Genomic DNA, 6,363 nt, shown 5'->3' on the forward strand with positions numbered 1-6,363 from the left:
GCTCCAGCACCACGACAAGGTAACGATCCTTTGCTGAAGGTAAAAACTATAATCCAAGGAAAAAGAAGTAAAAAAAAAACAAAATACAACTATACACCGTAAAAACCATCCAGAGTTAATTTAATGGATGTTCCCTTTTCATGTACCTTCTCCCAGGGAAAATCCTTTCCTCTGTGCTTCTACAAAGGTGTGGCCCTTTTTCACACTGTGATGAGACCTTTGCTGAATCCATCCATATATACACTTCAGAATAAGAATGTAAAGGAAGTTTTCAAGGGTAACACTGAAACGAATAGATATTCCAGCTCCCAAAGGGAGTGAACATGCACCTAATTCAAAATTGTGTACTTTGATACTGCCCTAACTCCTCAGTTAAATTATTTTCTACCTGATGCTCATTTCCCATTCGTTCTATATTAATATATATTCAATTCCCTTAATCCTGACACTCCCTCCCTAATGCCGGGTAGAGTCAAGAAACCAAAAATTTGGGAATTGCAGTGATCCTCTTCCAGAAACCTTCTGGTTCTGTTGAGATTGGACTCTCTTCCAACCTTTGGTAGCTCCCTGGTAGTTCCTGCTGCCACCCCCTCCCCAACCAGGGATGCCCCAACCTGCCATCCCCTCCACTAACTTAGATAGAAACAGTTACCTCTGAGGACTGCTAGGAAGAACACCAAGTTCGGCCACAGGATCATATTTGCTCCCGTTAAAGAAAGAGGGGACTTGACAGGAAAGGATTCATGAAAGGGCACAAACTTTGTGTTGGTGGGTGTAGCCTGAAAAGAGACACCCTGGGGCTCCTTTAAAGGGGAAATTGTGGCCTGATTTACATATCACTCAGCATAAAAGAGCCCCTCAGGGCATTGAGGTATAGATGTCTTTCAACACACCTTTCACATACAGGACATAGGAGAAAGGGCAGTTTAGACTGGAATAATTAAAGCAAATCTGACAGAACCTCCCCAATTCAACTAAGGGTTTTAAGGTGTCAGGAAGAAATCATGCCATGAAATTTCAGTAAATAGCCACGTTATAAATAGCCAGATATAGATAGGATGGCACATCGGAGTTCCGGATGTATGCTCCACTGTTGTTCCCTTGACCACGTCCTTTCGAAGAAACCCAAAATAAGTGAATGCAGACCAAGTCATAAGGCCCTATTTCTAAGCCACAAATCAATTTTACATACACATCCGAGTCTGAAAGTTGATCTTTTAAAAAAAATGTATTGGAAGCCTATAGAGTGTTCCTGATTAGTTGGGTTTTTTACTCAGCAACTCTATGGATTACATACTGAATATTGGGGCTGGGGGGTTTGGGGTTGGTTGCCATTTTGTATGGTCTTTTTATGGGTTATTAGCTGCCCAGAGTTGATTCATACAAATACTAATAAAAACGCCTCTCCTACACTTAGTCCGTGGACTGAGAAACAGAAATAAATCACTTTGCATTTACCAAACAATTCAGTTTTTTCTATATTTAACAAAGCACAACTGTTCTCAACTTGGATGTGGCTTCATGGTGAGTGTCCTAACAGTGAGGAACCAGGCTGAGACAAGGAATCGGTCTCTAGTGATTTATTACTGCTACATTAGACTGAAAATCGTAACAAACTGAAGAAGCCTGGGAAAAACCCAGACAGATAAACCCCAAAAGTTAAGGTGGGTCTGAAGTGGGTCTCTTTGAATGTCTGCTTAATTCGTCAGTATTACAAATGCGTTTTCAAACCCTGCATAGGGTCCCTCTCCTGCTCACCATCAGGACTCATGACAGTGAGGAATGTAATCTCCTGGGATGTTAAATTTCTCTGAATTGCCTTCACTGGTCTCTTAGGAAGATGAGAGTAAATATAATGATGCCTCTGTAATGAGACAAGGCCTGTAGACCCTTCCTTTGCTCCCCTCACCCACCCCCACCCCACACATATCCAAAGCGATTTTGTGTGGCAACACTGCCCCCTGGTATAAAACCTGAGGAGGGGAGGCATCTACATAACTTTCCCAGCAGATTCTTGCATTAAGAAATGGTAATTAGGGCTCCCATGAAATGAAACATCTCCAGGAAACTTAAGCTGGTCTTGGGAGAAATCCGTGTTAATGTGTTTTCTACTACAGATTAAGGTTACTATGGTAACTAATCATTTTGGCCAGGTGAAGAGGCTGAATTTAATTGTCCCCTTTTCATGTGTTAATGGTTGCACGGCCTAAGGAGAAGAACTTTCCTGGACTTGTTTCAGTTTCAGTTTACCTTCTGTGTAGGCCTGCAGAGAATATGCAGCTGAGAGAAATCTCTCCTCTCAGCAAACAGCTTTTAAATATGTTTGTTTTTCTGTAAAAAAAAGTGTTTTTATAGAAATGTCTGGTGTGTGACTTTTCTGATCTCTCCTGGGCCAAAGGCTTTCCAGCACTCTGCCAACAATCCAAAGCTTCTCTTTTGTTATAATATAGGAAATTCCTTTTGATAGGTTATTCTATGATATATTGTATTTTCTTGAGGTCGTGTATTCTTATTTTTTCTCCTAAATATCGTGAAATCATGTAAAAACAAGTTGAGAAGGACAATCTCAGTCGTCTAGTACAAACCATCCCTAACTGGTGGGAAGCAAGACCCTCTCTGCAGACCTCCAACCAAAAGAGGCTGTTCTAGCCAAATTCAAGCAGGTCCCCCTCGTTCTTCCCTCACCCTCATTTTACTCCAGGCAGACCTGGTCAGAAGGGCTTATCATTGGTCAGGTGTGTCCCCCAGGGTAATGCAGAGATGTCAGGGAGATAGGAGGATGGCTTCTCTGGTCAGGGCAAAGGTATGGTTCCTTTGTCCTTTATTGGTATCTGGTTTTTAGTGCTTAAATAATTATCACTAATTCCTTCCTCTTTCCTTCCCTTCTCCGGAAAGGCATGTTCCCCGTTGTGATGCATGTATGCATCGCAACAGGGGACATGACATACTGCCTCCCCCAAAAGAACTTCAAGGCACCGGTTTGCCAGGATACGCTTCATGGAAGCATTTTACAAGCCACTGCGCTGAGACATCCCGAGCCTGCACCCACTCAGAGTGGGGGAATGTTTCCAGCAGACCAGGTACTGGAGGGTGCTCCATAGTGTTCGGGAATCGAGAACCTCCTTGATTTCAAAATGCTGTTGTCCATCTATCATGATGGGAGGAGGCGGGGGGGCGGTTTGTTGTGCCACTTTGAGGAGGTAACCGGTTTCAGTAAGGCACAATGGAACACCGGGTATATTCGTTTCAAGTTGTGTGGCAATTCTAACTTGAAAGTTACTGGGTTGATTATGTCCCCTATTGGAAACAGGCCAATTAACTTGGGGGCTAACTTCTTCAAGGGCTGTGGAGACTTAATGAACTTAGTGGAGAGGTAGATCTTATCTCCCACTTTGTAGTCTGGCTGCGCAGCCCTGTGGTTGTCCGCATACCGCTTGTAGGTTGCTTGGGCTTCGGAGAGAGCCAGCTGAATGATTGGCCAAATGTTGACTAGCTGCACCGCCCAGTCATCTGGGGAACAAGGTGGGGTCTCTGGCTGTGGCAACTCCAGCATCGGAACGAAGTCTCGACCATAGACTACCCGGAAGGGGGTGTGACCCGTGCTCTGGTGCACTGCATTGTTATATGCCACCTCAGCAAAGGGGAGTAAGTCTACCCAGTCATCTTGCTGGTAGCTTATGAAGGAGCACAAGAATTGCTCCAGGGTGGAGTTAAGGATCTCCGTAGAGCCATCCGTGTGGGGGTGCCAAGCAGTGGACAATGCCTGCTTGGTGCCAATTAACTTCAAAAATGCCTTCCAGAATTGAGAAGTAAATTGTGTACCCCTATCTGTGACCAAGCGGGAGGGGGTACCGTATAATTTGTAAATGTGATTTAAAAAGAGGCATGCCAGCTGTTGAGCGGAGGGAATGGAGGTGCATGGGATAAAATGTGCCTGTTTCGAGAAGTAGTCTTTAAACACCCAGATGACCGTTTTTATCTGGCTGGGTGGTAAGTCTACGATAAAGTCCATTGAGATTTCCTTCCAAGGGTGGGAGGGGCTTGCCACCAGCTGCAATAGTCCCTGGGGCTTCCCTACTTTTCGCTTGGCCATAGCACATGTAGGGCAAGCAGCGCCATATTCTTTTACATCCCTCCTAAGTGTAGGCCACCAGAATTGTCGCCTTACCAGATGCAGCATTTTCACAAAACCAAAGTGCCCTGCCGTTTTGTCAACATGAGAATGGCTCAGAACCTCTGCTCGCAATTGCTCCAGCACGTACAAGCTATTTTGTTTCCAAGCCAAATAATTTGCAAAAGAAACATTGTGTTTATTTGCTTGCAACCATGTATCCATTTTTAAGGCTTGTATGAACTGCTGTTGCAATTGCGATGAAATTGACATGCGTCACCCTCCCCTCTTTATCCTAGGTACGAATTATTCAATACGCCTGTCTTGACGCCTATAAGACTTGACCAAAATCTCAAAATTATTTTTAAAAAATCCATATTATGTGAATGGATAGTGTATCTCCTTTATCCAAAATTATACATAAATTTAGGGATGATAGAAGATTGTCCCTTAGTTTTCATGTCTTTCTTGCATTCCAACTGGGAGAAGGCAAAGTGATTGATTATCTTTCTCAGCCATTTGGGAAAAGGTTTGTTAGAAACAGATTTCTTGAGTTTGCAACGTGCCGACCTTCAACAAATGTGCTATGAATATCATTCTCAATAGCTTAGTCTACATCATATGATCTTTTCTGGCAAAATGTCCAGAGATGCTCTTCAAGTGAGATTGGTGATGATGAAAACTGAAATATAAAAGAATAACATGTCTAGTTTCATTGACACTCCATATTTATAGAAATATCCCTCATAATTTTTCTTTTGAAATCACCTATGACTTCCCACTCTATCTCTTAAGTAGATACTAAATAATTCTTGGTCGGTGCTAGCCAATCTTATTGATAAGATTTTACATATAAAAAAATTATGCGTTTTATTTCCTCCAACGTCCTGACTCCTAGAACAACTGGCCCATAATCTGAAAACTGTTTCAAAGAAATAACTCATGTGAATGGAGAGAGCGAGTATTTTCTCTGAGGACATATGTAAATTAAGGGACATTTCCCCTCTCCTCTCCTCTCCTCTCCTCTCCTCAACTCTCCTCTGCTCTCCCCTCCCCTCTCTCTTGTGTAAAATATACCTTCAAGGAAAGGTGGACGGTCAATGCACTGAGTGCCTCTTTTATCCTGAGGACTGTAGATTCAGTGACAGCTTCTGCTTTAATTGAACCATACGATATGGCCAAAAGGGGTCCTGTGAATGTAGAGATGGAGTTTATGTAAAAAAAAGGGATACAGTTTGAAGAAATAAAGAAAACTAAAAAGAGGATAAAATTATGTTTTCCTCTAAGTCTCATATTTAGCAAAATATTTTGCAAATGAATGGTAGAAGAAGCACAACAGATGCTAAGAATTATTCTCCTTTCAGAGAGAATACAGAACTGGTATAGAGCAGATTTTGACCAATGATAAGCCCTTCCAACCCGGTCTGCCTGGAGTAAAACGAGGCCGAGGGAAGAACGAGGGGGACCTGCTTCAATCTGGCTGGAACAGCCTCTTTTGGTTGGAGTTCTTCAGAGAGGGTCTGGCTCCCCACCAGACAGGGATGGTTTGTACTAGACGACTGAGATGGTCCTTTCCAACTCATTTTTACATGATTTCATGATATTGAGGAGAAAAAAATAAGAATACATGACCTCAGAAAAATACAGTATCTCATAGAATAACCCATCAAAAGGAATTTCCTGTCATATAACATAAGTGCGGTTTTTGTTTACTCCCTAGACCAGCTTAACTTTCCTGCAGCTCTTTCATTTCTTTTGAGCCCTAATTCCCATTTTTTAATGCAAGAATCTCTCTGGAAAGTTAAGTAGATGCCTCCCCTCCTCAGGTTTTCCACCAGGGGGCAGTGTTGTCACACGGAATCGCTTTGCATATGTGTGGGGTGGGGGAGGAGAAGAAAGGAAGGGTCTACAGGCCTTGTCTCACTTCGGAGGCATCATTACATTTACTCTCATTTTCCTGAGAGATCACTGAAGGCAATTCAGAGAAATTTAACATCCCAGGAGATTACATTCCTCACCATGAAGCCACATCTGAGTTGAGAACAGATGGGCTTTGCTAAATATAGAACAGACTGAATTGTTTGGAAACTGAAAAGTCATTTATTGCTGTTTCTCAGTCCATGGAATAAGTGTACGAGAGTGAGTTTTTTGAGTCTTAGTATGAATTAACTCTGGGCAGTTAAAAAAAGATAAGACAACCCTAAAAATGGCCACCCAAAACCCCGCCAATATTTGTAATCATAATGGCTGCT

Source organism: Candoia aspera, chromosome 4 (genome assembly GCF_035149785.1).
Source record: "Candoia aspera isolate rCanAsp1 chromosome 4, rCanAsp1.hap2, whole genome shotgun sequence".
NCBI classification, from domain to species: domain Eukaryota; kingdom Metazoa; phylum Chordata; class Lepidosauria; order Squamata; family Boidae; genus Candoia; species Candoia aspera.